Source organism: Amia ocellicauda, chromosome 6 (assembly GCF_036373705.1).
Source record: "Amia ocellicauda isolate fAmiCal2 chromosome 6, fAmiCal2.hap1, whole genome shotgun sequence".
In the NCBI taxonomy this organism is placed as follows: domain Eukaryota; kingdom Metazoa; phylum Chordata; class Actinopteri; order Amiiformes; family Amiidae; genus Amia; species Amia ocellicauda.
The window spans coordinates 50,551,088-50,566,717 of record NC_089855.1 but is presented as its reverse complement, the minus strand read 5'-3'; the positions used below and the strand labels follow the sequence as shown (position 1 = coordinate 50,566,717).

At 46.2% G+C, this 15,630-nt stretch overlaps 7 non-coding genes across 7 annotated transcripts; 3 read left to right on the top strand and 4 right to left on the bottom strand.

Annotated features, from left to right (window-relative positions):
- Positions 1–2,939: 2,939 nt before the first annotated feature.
- trnae-cuc (transfer RNA glutamic acid (anticodon CUC)) lies at positions 2,940–3,011 on the bottom strand. The gene has a single exon. It is a non-coding gene; the product is annotated as a tRNA-Glu (tRNA).
- A 135-nt stretch (positions 3,012–3,146) lies between these two features.
- Positions 3,147–3,218, top strand: trnaq-cug (transfer RNA glutamine (anticodon CUG)). The gene has a single exon. It is a non-coding gene; the product is annotated as a tRNA-Gln (tRNA).
- Positions 3,219–5,748: 2,530 nt separating this feature from the next.
- Positions 5,749–5,820, bottom strand: trnae-cuc (transfer RNA glutamic acid (anticodon CUC)). The gene has a single exon. It is a non-coding gene; the product is annotated as a tRNA-Glu (tRNA).
- A 135-nt stretch (positions 5,821–5,955) lies between these two features.
- Positions 5,956–6,027, top strand: trnaq-cug (transfer RNA glutamine (anticodon CUG)). Its single transcript has one exon. It is a non-coding gene; the product is annotated as a tRNA-Gln (tRNA).
- A 3,245-nt stretch (positions 6,028–9,272) lies between these two features.
- Positions 9,273–9,344, bottom strand: trnae-cuc (transfer RNA glutamic acid (anticodon CUC)). Its single transcript has one exon. It is a non-coding gene; the product is annotated as a tRNA-Glu (tRNA).
- A 135-nt stretch (positions 9,345–9,479) lies between these two features.
- On the top strand, positions 9,480–9,551 carry trnaq-cug (transfer RNA glutamine (anticodon CUG)). Its single transcript has one exon. It is a non-coding gene; the product is annotated as a tRNA-Gln (tRNA).
- Positions 9,552–12,795: 3,244 nt separating this feature from the next.
- On the bottom strand, positions 12,796–12,867 carry trnae-cuc (transfer RNA glutamic acid (anticodon CUC)). Its single transcript has one exon. It is a non-coding gene; the product is annotated as a tRNA-Glu (tRNA).
- Between the last annotated feature and the right edge of the window lie 2,763 nt (positions 12,868–15,630).

Sequence of the window (15,630 nt, the reverse complement as noted above, 5' to 3'; positions counted from 1 at the left end):
CTGGGACAATATATCCTCAAAGGCCCTTGTCACCGCCCGACCTGTTTTATTATGTAGAATGCGAGCCCAGGCATATTTTGATAACACATCGATACACATCAACATAAATTTGTGACCATTGTTATGTTTTGATAAATTTGACATATCGACTAGATCCATTTGCCATTGTGAGTCTATGTCAGTTGCATATACACGGTTTCTTTTAAAGTTAATCCTGAGAGGTTTATGTAAGGTATAGGCGTCTTGTTCCCGTAACCATTCTGAAACAACCACATCATTAACCTTCACGCCGGCCTCAGCGAGTCCTCTTTGAAAACCCTTCTTACCCGCCAAACCCCCAATCTTGGCTGGGTTGTAGTATAGTTCATGCATTTGGGGAGCTTGCCGAGTCATTCTGCCAAATAAACACACAGACCCACACTATGCGCAAAGTTTTTATACAAGGTTTTTTATTCAACTTCAGGAGAGCAGATACCCCTTTTTAGACATTTGAGAAAAGTATAACATACACAACAATTTTTTCTACGGTCCAGACAAAAAGAAATCAGATGATTGGTTACTTGATCTATATCAACAAATACCTGTTTCTTTATCTTGTAGGCACACACCTCAGTTACATATGTAAATAAAACAACAATATGACCTATTTTAAAAGTAAACAGAGGGGTATTAAACATGCTCAGTAAAAGGTCATACAGATGTTGATGAAATGGCCTAATATCATTCTTGGCCCCCTTGAGCGCTTCATCCCAGTGTTCGTACCCCCCGGTCTTTGTTACAGCAACCATTAACTTTTCCAGGTTTGAAAGTTGATCCTCATCGATGGTTAAATCTGTAGAGAAAAGGCTCGCGTTGGCTACTTTTCTGTCAAGCACATGGTGTAATAGCGCTCTCAGGTTAGCTGCAGAGTGTTGATGACAGAACCAGTTGCAGCAGCAGTCCAGAACATTCCCCATGTTCAAAGTCCCTTAGTTCAGGTCAGAGTCTGAATCAGTGGCGTAGATGTCGAATTCTTCGTCGCTGCCCCCAGCTTTAACTTCTTTACGGAAGAAATAAGCTTTTAGCTTGCCAGCGGTTTTTCTACTTGGCTCATCCAGGTCATTGAGCAGCTGCCCAAGTTTCTCTATTATAAACGGCTCCTTTTTCAGCTCCAGCAAAATCTCATCTATGATTTTCTGGACTTGTCCAGCAGTGACATGTATGTGGGAGTAAGACAGAGCCTTGATTAGTGCCGGTTTCAGCCACGGTTTGTTCAGTCTTCTGTAAAACACGTTGAAATAGAACAGGAAATAGTAATGGTCTGGTTCAAACAAACAACTGTGTCTCAACTGACTGGGGTGATTCACTTCACACCCTCGACAGACTTCTTTCAGAGCTCGGTCGATGAGAGCACTCAGAATATACACCAGGGTGCTTTTAACCACTCTGCTTACTTGGACACCTACCCCGGGCATAAATCCTGCGTCTTCATCACGCCCCCGAGACCGTCCGATGCTCATTGGGTCGCCTGGTGGTTTGTGGGGTGTTTCTACATCCATTGGACTGACCCCCTCCTGAGACGCACAGACGGTAGACAGTTCGGCAAAATCGAGGCCCTCCATGAGCTCCAGAGGCTGGGGATCCCCGAGACTCATTTGGACATCCATCGCTCCGCATGTTGTTTCGTCCTGAGGGACCGGGGTCTGAGGTCTTGGAGGGTAACCGCAGTCAGAGGGTTCCGGAGTGTATACAAAATCTGGGGAATAGAACCAGGGGTGATCCCGGGTTTGAAGAGGCCTGTAGAGCCTGTCGACGTCCGCAGCTTTCGGGTAAGACATTCTCTTTAATTTTAAACCATGAATGAATTGTTGCGCCTTTTATCCTATCTCTTCACTACGTCACGACACACCGCCCTCTTAGAAGAGAGTAGACCCTGAGCCGTCAGACCCCCCTCCAACCCCCCACAGGTCGTCTGTTTTATCATCGTCGTCGTCATTCAAGGGGGATATATAATCCATAATCCAGCATATTCTCCTTCTAACAGAATCCAGTTGTGAACATTTGGTCAAGATGTCAAAACCATCATTTATACAGTTTATGACCTCCTTCAAGAACGGCCAGTCCACGGCGTCAAACATAATTTCAGTAACCTGTTTTTCTGGATCCTCCACAACCCCTTCAATAGGGTTTGTAATCAGGGTACTGCTAAACAAAACCTTACGATCAGTAGTTAGAGATAGACTCTTCACCACTGTACCGTAGTTCTGCAAGCTTTCCCATTCACACCTTTCAAAACTCTGAGTCGGAGACTCCGTTTCGCCTTCTCTTGGACCCTCTTGCAAGCCTTCTAGAGTCTTATCCACAAGCCCCAGGTCTCTCCATGCCATCACCTTCAACCAGTCCTCAAAAGAGTATTCAATCACCGTCTCAAAAGGTTCCAACGTACCCTCCTTCTCTCCCAAAGCAAAAAGCTCCACTCCAACATAGCTGGGATCCCTTTTAAAGCGGTAACCCCGTCGACCACCCCAGAACAACACCCAGGAGCGTTCAATCTTCAAATTGGTGAGTACAGGAACCCTTGCCCGGGATTGTTTCTTGCGGGGTTTCATGTTGATGTCGCTGGACATGTTGAAGAAGCGGGATGTTTCAGATGCTGAGAATTAAAGAGGTATTGCCTAAAAGCAGCGCGGGGTCTTAAATAGAGAGGAGAGTTTCGGGGCGTTGCCTTCGGGGGGGGGGGGGGTCTTTATGGGTGGCGTTGTTGTTCAGGGTTTTAGGGGTGTACACTTTCTGACGAATATGACGTAGGAATAATTAAGGAAATAACTCTAAAATCACGCCCCCCAATTATGACGTAGGAATATTAATAAGCTTAGGGCATACGTCATAACAAAATAGGCCGCGCCCAAAAAACCCTACTATCTACTCACAGGTCCCAGGGGAAGAGCAACAGATCCACCTTCCCTGACCGGGAATCGAACCCTGGCCGCGGCGGTGAGAGCGCCGAATCCTGACCACTAGACCACCAGGGACGGCTCCGGAAGTGACCCGCCACACGCAGCACTCTGGGCGCAACTTGGCTCACTCTGGACTTGGCCGTGCGACAGAGCGAGACGTGTGCGTAGAGCAGAAACCTTCGTCACGGGCAAGAGGAGGGCAGCAGGCTTGGTTCCATGGTGTAATGGTTAGCACTCTGGACTCTGAATCCAGCGATCCGAGTTCAAGTCTCGGTGGGACCTGGGGCCCTTGGCAGGGGCAGCGGCGGTGAAGCGGTGGTCTCCCTGCGTGAGGGCCTGTGTCTGCGAATAAGGCCTGTTTGTGTTCCCTCTTGGGAGGCTTGGAGACGAATTGGCGAAAACTCCGGGTCGGCCTGGTGCGTTCATCTTCCTGGTGGTGACCGCATGGCTTAACGGAGAAGAAGGTGCCTGTGTTGACAGATTACAGATAGATTATTTCCCTTCTTGGAAATCATCGTTAAAGCGAAAAGGAACTTTGTAAACCAGCTAGCTTGGAAGCAACCACGTCAGGGCATTCTTTCAGTGAGACCTCGGTTTTTTACAAGCACGAGTGAAGCTTTAAAAGAAAATGACATAGAATGTTTGCGGCCGTTCATCCAATCAAAAGGTGCAAGCCCGCGTCCGATTGCGGTCTGTCTTCCCAGAACTCAATTTCTGTAATAATTGGACGCAGACACCAATTCCAAAGATATAAATTGTCAAATGTATTCAAAACAAAGACTAAATGTAGCACTACACTAATTATACAAAAGGGAAAAACGAATTACAATTCAACTCTAGATCAACAAATCGAAGACAAATCACTTCCGTGACCAAATCAAAGACCATGGGATCACATATGATAACACAAATCGTTAAACAAAAAAGGTTATAAACACATTGACTACAATACCGGTTAGTAAGACGAAGGTGAGTCTCTCGTTAGTATTATTAGTCAGACATTAAATAACTACGCAGGTTAGTATTTATGTCAGGTAACTTCTCGTTATATATATATCAGTCTCATTCACGTTTAGGTGCCGAGAAAGATCCTATCATTACTTGTTACCACAATTTCCCTTAACTGATTATTATTCAATGATTAAGGATAGGCAGGGCCACCAATAATCTAATGTCTATTAACTTGTGTCAATTTCAGACTAAACAGTTAAACAGGAATGAGAAGATATTTCTCGGCGTTGACAGATTTTATTTCTAAAATTATCAACAAAACAGTTTAATGCAACACACATTTATATTTAAGAAAACTAAATGATATTACACATTCTAGAGTTATAAATCACAGATTAACATTTCTAATTGATTTCTCAAATGTCATGAATCATGAACTCCAAACTGTTAAACTTATCTGAACTTCGTCGCAGAGAGGCCTCTCTGGCTTCGGGCTCAGATAACAGCACACGGCACGAGGTCCGTGTGGTTTGGAACAAAGGCAGTCCGGTTCGGCTTTGTCCAAGAACTTCCACTCAGTCGATACACCTGGAAGTTGGGGTTTCGCGAAAGTAGAGTCGTTTCCAAACAGATTTTCCACTGGTTTGAAGGCTCCAAGGTTGTGCACAGAAACTTCTTGGCAAGCAGGGTCTCTCACCGTACTTATTTGAAGACAAAGTCTTTGAGGAAAGCAGGGCCGTGTTTGTTCCAAGGGTCAAGTTTCTTAAGACTCAAATAGCTATTTAAATGACTGACACTTTCGTATACAGTCGACTTAGTCAATTGTCCAGCTGTAAAACTCCACTGATCAGGTGGGCACAGGCGGGCAGCGCAGTCTGTAAAGTTCTTTATTTAATAAAGTCCTTTAAAAGAATTCTTCGTACAGCTCAATCTCCTTCTCCCAGTTTAACTCTTCTGTTGCCGGCAAAGACTTAGTTGGTTTCTGGTTCCGGTTCTGGCAACAGAGCTACAGGTTGAGCTGTGGCAGCGAGTTACTGGTTCAGGTGAGAGAGAGCGAGAAAGACTGTCCGCTGTTCCTTATAGTCTGTCAGATCAAGAGGTGATTGGTTCTTGAGTTTTTGAGATTGGATTTCGGTTTCAGCCCCCAGTGTCCTATTGGAGGGGGGCTTGATTTATGACTGATGTCAATCCATGCCATCTTTTGGAAATGCCGGTTGGCCTGGGTTCGTAGCTCTATGTCGGGATTTCGGCTCTCGTCCACTTCAAAGAGTTTTTATCACCTACAGGCCCCTTTCTCCAGACATCTCATAGCAGAATTCCAAACTATTTGGCCTCTTCTTGGTGCCATCCTCCCCAAAACTGTCACTTTGATGCAAACCACTTCCAAGCTGATGAGCTAAGGGAATCTGATAACTTTGGGGGGGAGAGGTTTTCTTTAGATCAGTGCTTCAGCTCAGAGCCCAAATGCTCTTATCCAAATACACCCAACATAACGCTACAATGCTAAGCGAGCGCTCTACCACGTGAGCTAATCCTCAGGGCTCTCGGTGAGGCCGACCCCCACTTCTTCAGTCTTTAAGTGGCACGTCGCGAGTAAGTCCTTTCCTGCGCTTCAGGCAAGCTTGCAGCCAACTGCGGACGACTTTCCTTCCTCGGTGGCAGCCATCGTGCCGCAATAGAAAAGGATTGTCATGAGCAAAACTTTCAAAGTGACCGAAACGATCACGGCCCGTCGTGTGATGTGATGTACATGAGCTCCAGAAACGTTCATGGACATATGTATATAAGTAAGGATTTAATCACAGATAGAGAGAGAGAAAATGCACCACACAGGTCTTAGGGGAAGAGCAACAGATCCACCTTCCCTGAACGGGAATCGAACCCGGGCCGCGGCGGTGAGAGCGCAGAATCCTGACCACTAGACCACCAGGGACGGCTCCGGAAGTGACCCGCCACACGCAGCACTCTGGGCGCAACTTGGCTCACTCTGGACTTGGCCGTGCGACAGAGCGAGACGTGTGCGTAGAGCAGAAACCTTCGTCACGGGCAAGAGGTGGGCAGCCGGCTTGGTTCCATGGTGTAATGGTTAGCACTCTGGACTCTGAATCCAGCGATCCGAGTTCAAGTCTCGGTGGGACCTGGGGCCCTTGGCAGGGGCAGCGGCGGTGAAGCGGTGGTCTCCCTGCGTGAGGGCCTGTGTCTGCGAATAAGGCCTGTTTATGTTCCCTCTTGGGAGGCTTGGAGACGAATTGGCGAAAACTCCGGGTCGGCCTGGTGCGTTCACCTTCCTGGTGGTGACCGCGTGGCTTAATGGAGAAGAAGGTGCCTGTGTTGACAGATTACAGATAGATTATTTCCCTTCTTGGAAATCATCGTTAAAGCGAAAAGGAACTTTGTAAACCAGCTAGCTTGGAAGCAACCACGTCAGGGCATTCCTTTCAGTGAGACCTCGGTTTTTTACAAGCACGAGTGAAGCTTTAAAAGAAAATGACATAGAATGTTTGCGGCCGTTCATCCAATCAAAAGGTGCAAGCCCGAGTCCGATTGCGGTCTGTCTTCCCTGGGGGCGGGGGGGATTGTGTTTTGTGAGATCCGGGGGAGAGGTGAGGTGGCTTTCTTTGGTGTATGCCAGAGGTCCGGTGAGAGGTTGTCTTTTACAACTGTCCCTCAGTCAATACCAAAAACAGTCCCTGCCAATCTGGGAAAGCCATTCAGTCCACAAACAGAGTTTTGACAAACATCCTGCGGGCTTTTTCTCCACCGTTTGATCCTTTTATCGTTGACAGGAATTTCTACAGGGTACGTCCCGAACAGGTGCCTCAATGGCTGTTTGCTAGCTCGATAAATCTAACTTGCTCGGTCTGCATACTATCTTTAATCTAAAACATCATACAGTCTCTTCGGTCTGACTTCGGATCGGAAGATTGAGGGTTGGAGTGCCTTTGCGGTCGTTCCTGGGGTTACGACGTCGAAGCGGCATCTCGGTCGTTTTTGGGGAACTTCGGAAGGGCCAGCCGGCGTGCTAATGCTGCAGCCGTCGCCGGCGCGTTGTGTCTGATAACCTTACGGCAAACAGGCAATGCCTTGCGCCTGTGTCTGCGGCAAGATAAGTGAGCGACTCTCCCCCGAAACAGGGGCACGAGCGCCTGAGGCCTTGGAGAATGCGGGCATCGATCCCGCTGCCTCTCGCATGCTGTAGCGTAAGGTACACTTATACATTTCAATTAAAGAAGTGAATTTATAGTATCACCTTATCACGAATCCTGGAATCTTGTAGAACTCAATTTCTGTAATAATTGGACGCAGACACCAATTCCAAAGATATAAATTGTCAAATGTATTCAAAACAAAGACTAAATGTAGCACTACACTAATTATACAAAAGGGAAAAACTAATTACAATTCAACTCTAGATCAACAAATCGAAGACAAATCACTTCCGTGACCAAATCAAAGACCATGGGATCACATATGATAACACAAATCATTAAACAGAAAAGGTTATAAACACATTGACTACAATACCGGTTAGTAAGACGAAGGTGAGTCTCTCGTTAGTATTATTAGTCAGACATTAAATAACTACGCAGGTTAGAATTTATGTCAGGTAACTTCTCGTTATATATATATCAGTCTCATTCACGTTTAGGTGCCGAGAAAGATCCTATCATTACTTGTTACCACAATTTCCCTTAACTGATTATTATTCAATGATTAAGGATAGGCAGAGCCACCAATAATCTAATGTCTATTAACTTGTGTCAATTTCAGACTAAACAGTTAAACAGGAATGAGAAGAAATTTCTCGGCGTTGACAGATTTTATTTCTAAAATTATCAACAAAACAGTTTAATGCAACACACATTTATATTTAAGAAAACTAAATGATATTACACATTCTAGAGTTATGAATCACAGATTAACATTTCTAATTGATTTCTCAAATGTCATGAATCATGAACTCCAAACTGTTAAACTTATCTGAACTTCGTCGCAGAGAGGCCTCTCTGGCTTCGGGCTCAGATAACAGCACACGGCACGAGGTCCGTGTGGTTTGGAACAAAGGCAGTCTGGTTCGGCTTTGTCAAAGAACTTCCACTCAGTCGATACACCTGGAAGTTGGGGTTTCGCGAAAGTAGAGTCGTTTCCAAACAGATTTTCCACTGGTTCGAAGGCTCCAAGGTTGTGCACAAAAACTTCTTGGCAAGCAGGGTCTCTCACCGTACTTATTTGAAGACAACGTCTTTGAGGAAAGCAGGGCCGTGTTTGTTCCAAGGGTCAAGTTTCTTAAGACTCAAATAGCTATTTAAATGACTGACACTTTTGTATACAGTCGACTTAGTCATTTGTCCAGCTGTAAAACTCCACTGATCAGGTGGGCACAGGCGGGCAGCGCAGTCTGTAAAGTTCTTTATTTAATAAAGTCCTTTAAAAGAATTCTTCGTACGGCTCAATCTCCTTCTCCCAGTTCAACTCTTCTGTTGCCGGCAAAGACTTAGTTGGTTTCTGGTTCCGGTTCTGGCAACAGAGCTACAGGTTGAGCTGTGGCAGCGAGTTACTGGTTCAGGTGAGAGAGAGCGAGAAAGACTGTCCGCTGTTCCTTATAGTCTGTCAGATCAAGAGGTGATTGGTTCTTGAGTTTTTGAGATTGGATTTCGGTTTCAGCCCCCAGTGTCCTATTGGAGGGGGGCTTGATTTATGACTGATGTCAATCCATGCCATCTTTTGGAAATGCCGGTTGGCCTGGGTTCGTAGCTCTATGTCGGGATTTCGGCTCTCGTCCACTTCAAAGAGTTTTTATCACCTACAGGCCCCTTTCTCCAGACATCTCATAGCAGAATTCCAAACTTTTTGGCCTCTTCTTGGTGCCATCCTCCCCAAAACTGTCACTTTGATGCAAACCACTTCCAAGCTGATGAGCTAAGGGAATCTGATAACTTTGGGGGGGAGAGGTTTTCTTTAGATCAGTGCTTCAGCTCAGAGCCCAAATGCTCTTATCCAAATACACCCAACATAACGCTACAATGCTAAGCGAGCGCTCTACCACGTGAGCTAATCCTCAGGGCTCTCGGTGAGGCCGACCCCCACTTCTTCAGTCTTTAAGTGGCACGTCGCGAGTAAGTCCTTTCCTGCGCTTCAGGCAAGCTTGCAGCCAACTGCGGACGACATTCCATCCTCGGTGGCAGCCATCGTGCCGCAATAGAAAAGGATTGTCATGAGCAAAACTTTCAAAGTGACCGAAAAGATCACGGCCCGTCGTGTGATGTGATTTACATGAGCTCCAGAAACGTTCATGGACATATGTATATAAGTAAGGATTAAATCACAGACAGAGAGAGAGAAAACACACCATACAGGTCCTAGGGGAAGAGCAACAGATCCACCTTCCCTGACCGGGAATCGAAGCCGGGCCGCAGCGGTGAGAGCGCCGAATCCTGACCACTAGACCACCAGGGACGGCTCCGGAAGTGACCCGCCACACGCAGCACTCTGGGCGCAACTTGGCTCACTCTGGACTTGGCCGTGCGACAGAGCGAGACGTGTGCGTAGAGCAGAAACCTTCATCACGGGCAAGAGGTGGGCAGCGGGCTTGGTTCCATGGTGTAATGGTTAGCACTCTGGACTCTGAATCCAGCGATCCAAGTTCAAGTCTCGGTGGGACCTTGGGCCCTTGGCAGAGGCAGCGGCGGTGAAGCGGTGGTCTCCCTGTGTGAGGGCCTGTGTCTGCGAATAAGGCCTGTTTATGTTCCCTCTTGGGAGGCTTGGAGACGAATTGGCGAAAACTCCGGGTCGGCCTGGTGTGTTCATCTTCCTGGTGGTGACCGCGTGGCTTAATAGAGAAGAAGGTGCCTGTGTTGACAGATTACAGATAGATTATTTCCCTTCTTGGAAATCATCGTTAAAGCGAAAAGGAACTTTGTAAACCAGCTAGCTTGGAAGCAACCACGTCAGGGCATTCTTTCAGTGAGACCTCGGTTTTTTACAAGCACGAGTGAAGCTTTAAAAGAAAATGACATAGAATGTTTGCGGCCGTTCATCCAATCAAAAGGTGCAAGCCCGAGTCCGATTGCGGTCTGTCTTCCCTGGGGGCGGGGGGGATTGTGTTTTGTGAGATCCGGGGGAGAGGTGAGGTGGCTTTCTTTGGTGTATGCCAGAGGTCCGGTGAGAGGTTGTCTTTTACAACTGTCCCTCAGTCAATACCAAAAACAGTCCCTGCCAATCTGGGAAAGCCATTCAGTCCACAAACAGAGTTTTGACAAACATCCTGCGGGCTTTTTCTCCACCGTTTGATCCTTTTATCGTTGACAGGAATTTCTACAGGGTACGTCCCGAACAGGTGCCTCAATGGCTGTTTGCTAGCCCGATAAATCTAACTTGCTCGGTCTGCATACTATCTTTAATCTAAAACATCATACAGTCTCTTCGGTCTGACTTCGGATCGGAAGATTGAGGGTTGGAGTGCCTTTGCGGTCGTTCCTGGGGTTACGACGTCGAAGCGGCATCTCGGTCGTTTTTGGGGAACTTCGGAAGGGCCAGCCGGCGTGCTAATGCTGCAGCCGTCGCCGGCGCGTTGTGTCTGATAACCTTACGGCAAACAGGCAATGCCTTGCGCCTGTGTCTGCGGCAAGAAAAGTGAGCGACTCTCCCCCGAAACCGGGGCACGAGCGCCTGAGGCCTTGGAGAATGCGGGCATCGATCCCGCTGCCTCTCGCATGCTGTAGCGTAAGGTACACTTATACATTTCAATTAAAGAAGTGAATTTATAGTATCACCTTATCACGAATCCTGGAATCTTGTAGAACTCAATTTCTGTAATAATTGGACGCAGACACCAATTCCAAAGATATAAATTGTCAAATGTATTCAAAACAAAGACTAAATGTAGCACTACACTAATTATACAAAAGGGAAAAACTAATTACAATTCAACTCTAGATCAACAAATCGAAGACAAATCACTTCCGTGACCAAAACAAAGACCATGGGATCTCATATGATAACACAAATCGTTAAACAAAAAAGGTTATAAACACATTGACTACAATACCGGTTAGTAAGACGAAGGTGAGTCTCTCGTTAGTATTATTAGTCAGACATTAAATAACTACGCAGGTTAGTATTTATGTCAGGTAACTTCTCGTTATATATATATCAGTCTCATTCACGTTTAGGTGCCGAGAAAGATCCTATCATTACTTGTTACCACAATTTCCCTTAACTGATTATTATTCAATGATTAAGGATAGGCAGGGCCACCAATAATCTAATGTCTATTAACTTGTGTCAATTTCAGACTAAACAGTTAAACAGGAATGAGAAGATATTTCTCGGCGTTGACAGATTTTATTTCTAAAATTATCAGCAAAACAGTTTAATGCAACACACATTTATATTTAAGAAAACTAAATGATATTACACATTCTAGAGTTATGAATCACAGATTAACATTTCTAATTGATTTCTCAAATGTCATGAATCATGAACTCCAAACGGTTAAACTTATCGGAACTTCGTCGCAGAGAGGCCTCTCTGGCTTCGGGCTCAGATAACAGCACACGGCACGAGGTCCGTGTGGTTTGGAACAAAGGCAGTCCGGTTCGGCTTTGTCCAAGAACTTCCACTCAGTCGATACACCTGGAAGTTGGGGTTTCGCGAAAGTAGAGTCGTTTCCAAACAGATTTTCCACTGGTTTGAAGGCTCCAAGGTTGTGCACAAAATCTTCTTGGCAAGCAGGGTCTCTCACCGTACTTATTTGAAGACAAAGTCTTTGAGGAAAGCAGGGCCGTGTTTGTTCCAAGGGTCAAGTTTCTTAAGACTCAAATAGCTATTTAAATGACTGACACTTTCGTATACAGTCGACTTAGTCAATTGTCCAGCTGTAAAACTCCACTGATCAGGTGGGCACAGGCGGGCAGCGCAGTCTGTAAAGTTCTTTATTTAATAAAGTCCTTTAAAAGAATTCTTCGTACGGCTCAATCTCCTTCTCCCAGTTTAACTCTTCTGTTGCCGGCAAAGACTTAGTTGGTTTCTGGTTCCGGTTCTGGCAACAGAGCTACAGGTTGAGCTGTGGCAGCGAGTTACTGGTTCAGGTGAGAGAGAGCGAGAAAGACTGTCCGCTGTTCCTTATAGTCTGTCAGATCAAGAGGTGATTGGTTCTTGAGTTTTTGAGATTGGATTTCGGTTTCAGCCCCCAGTGTCCTATTGGAGGGGGGCTTGATTTATGACTGATGTCAATCCATGCCATCTTTTGGAAATGCCGGTTGGCCTGGGTTCGTAGCTCTATGTCGGGATTTCGGCTCTTGTCCACTTCAAAGAGTTTTTATCACCTACAGGCCCCTTTCTCCAGACATCTCATAGCAGAATTCCAAACTATTTGGCCTCTTCTTGGTGCCATCCTCCCCAAAACTGTCACTTTGATGCAAACCAGTTCCAAGCTGATGAGCTAAGGGAATCTGATAACTTTGGGGGGGAGAGGTTTTCTTTAGATCAGTGCTTCAGCTCAGAGCCCAAATGCTCTTATCCAAATACACCCAACATAATGCTACAATGCTAAGCGAGCGCTCTACCACGTGAGCTAATCCTCAGGGCTCTCGGTGAGGCCGACCCCCACTTCTTCAGTCTTTAAGTGGCACGTCGCGAGTAAGTCCTTTCCTGCGCTTCAGGCAAGCTTGCAGCCAACTGCGGACGACTTTCCTTCCTCGGTGGCAGCCATCGTGCCGCAATAGAAAAGGATTGTCATGAGCAAAACTTTCAAAGTGACCGAAAAGATCACGGCCCGTCGTTTGATGTGATGTACATGAGCTCCAGAAACGTTCATGGACATATGTATATAAGTAAGGATTTAATCACAGATAGAGAGAGAGAAAATGCACCACACAGGTCCTAGGGGAAGAGCAACAGATCCACCTTCCCTGACCGGGAATCGAACCCGGGCCGCGGCGGTGAGAGCGTCGAATCCTGACCACTAGACCACCAGGGACGGCTCCGGAAGTGACCCGCCACACGCAGCACTCTGGGCGCAACTTGGCTCACTCTGGACTTGGCCGTGCGACAGAGCGAGACGTGTGCGTAGAACACAAACCTTCATCACGGGCAAGAGGTGGGCAGCGGGCTTGGTTCCATGGTGTAATGGTTAGCACTCTGGACCCTGAATCCAGTGATCCGAGTTCAAGTCAAGTGGGACCTGGGGCCCTTGGCAGGGGCAGCGGCGGTGCAGCGGCGGTGCAGCGGTGGTCTCCCTGCGTGAGGGCCTGTGTCTGCGAATAAGGCCTGTTTATGTTCCCTCTTGGGAGGCTTGGAGACGAATTGGCGAAAACTCCGGGTCGGCCTGGTGCGTTCATCTTCCTGGTGGTGACCGCGTGGCTTAACGGAGAAGAAGGTTCCTGTGTTGACAGATTACAGATAGATTATTTCCCTTCTTGGAAATCATCGTTAAAGCGAAAAGGAACTTTGTAAACCAGCTAGCTTGGAAGCAACCACGTCAGGGCATTCTTTCAGTGAGACCTCGGTTTTTTACAAGCACGAGTGAAGCTTTAAAAGAAAATGACATAGAATGTTTGCGGCCGTTCATCCAATCAAAAGGTGCAAGCCCGAGTCCGATTGCGGTCTGTCTTCCCTGGGGGCGGGGGGGATTGTGTTTTGTGAGATTCGGGGGAGAGGTGAGGTGGCTTTCTTTGGTGTATGCCAGAGGTCCGGTGAGAGGTTGTCTTTTACAACTGTCCCTCAGTCAATACCAAAAACAGTCCCTGCCAATCTGGGAAAGCCATTCAGTCCACAAACAGAGTTTTGACAAACATCCTGCGGGCTTTTTCTCCACCGTTTGATCCTTTTATCGTTGACAGGAATTTCTACAGGGTACGTCCCGAACAGGTGCCTCAATGGCTGTTTGCTAGCTCGATAAATCTAACTTGCTCGGTCTGCATAATATCTTTAATCTAAAACATCATACAGTCTCTTCGGTCTGACTTCGGATCGGAAGATTGAGGGTTGGAGTGTCTTTGCGGTCGTTCCTGGGGTTACGACGTCGAAGCGGCATCTCGGTCGTTTTTGGGGAACTTCGGAAGGGCCAGCCGGCGTGCTAATGCTGCAGCCGTCGCCGGCGCGTTGTGTCTGATAACCTTACGGCAAACAGGCAATGCCTTGCGCCTGTGTCTGCGGCAAGAAAAGTGAGCGACTCTCCCCCGAAACCGGGGCACGAGCGCCTGAGGCCTTGGAGAATGCGGGCATCGATCCCGCTGCCTCTCGCATGCTGTAGCGTAAGGTACACTTATACATTTCAATTAAAGAAGTGAATTTAGAGTATCACCTTATCACGAATCCTGGAATCTTGTAGAACTCAATTTCTGTAATAATTGGACGCAGACACCAATTCCAAAGATATAAATTGTCAAATGTATTCAAAACAAAGACTAAATGTAGCACTACACTAATTATACAAAAGGGAAAAACTAATTACAATTCAACTCTAGATCAACAAATCGAAGACAAATCACTTCCGTGACCAAATCAAAGAGCATGGGATCACATATGATAACACAAATCGTTAAACAAAAAAGGTTATAAACACATTGACTACAATACCGGTTAGTAAGACGAAGGTGAGTCTCTCGTTAGTATTATTAGTCAGACATTAAATAACTACGCAGGTTAGTATTTATGTCAGGTAACTTCTCGTTACATATATATCAGTCTCATTCACGTTTAGGTGCCGAGAAAGATCCTATCATTACTTGTTACCACAATTTCCCTTAACTGATTATTATTCAATGATTAAGGATAGGCAGGGCCACCAATAATCTAATGTCTATTAACTTGTGTCAATTTCAGACTAAACAGTTAAAGAGGAATGAGAAGATATTTTTCGGCGTTGACAGATTTTATTTCTAAAATGATCAACAAAACAGTTTAATGCAACACACATTTATATTTAAGAAAACTAAATGATATTACACATTCTAGAGTTATGAATCACAGATTAACATTTCTAATTGATTTCTCAAATGTCATGAATCATGAACTCCAAACTGTTAAACTTATCTGAACTTCGTCGCAGAGAGGCCTCTCTGGCTTCGGGCTCAGATAACAGCACACGGCACGAGGTCCGTGTGGTTTGGAACAAAGGCAGTCCGGTTCGGCTTTGTCCAAGAACTTCCACTCAGTCGATACACCTGGAAGTTGGGGTTTCGCGAAAGTAGAGTCGTTTCCAAACAGATTTTCCACTGGTTTGAAGGCTCCAAGGTTGTGCACAAAATCTTCTTGGCAAGCAGGGTCTCTCACCGTACTTATTTGAAGACAAAGTCTTTGAGGAAAGCAGGGCCGTGTTTGTTCCAAGGGTCAAGTTTCTTAAGACTCAAATAGCTATTTAAATGACTGACACTTTCGTATACAGTCGACTTAGTCAATTGTCCAGCTGTAAAACTCCACTGATCAGGTGGGCACAGGCGGGCAGCGCAGTCTGTAAAGTTCTTTATTTAATAAAGTCCTTTAAAAGAATTCTTCGTACGGCTCAATCTCCTTCTCCCAGTTTAACTCTTCTGTTGCCGGCAAAGACTTAGTTGGTTTCTGGTTCCGGTCCTGGCAACAGAGCTACAGGTTGAGCTGTGGCAGCGAGTTACTGGTTCAGGTGAGAGAGAGCGAGAAAGACTGTCCGCTGTTCCTTATAGTCTGTCAGATCAAGAGGTGATTGGTTCTTGAGTTTTTGAGATTGGATTTCGGTTTCAGCCCCCAGTGTCCTATTGGAGGG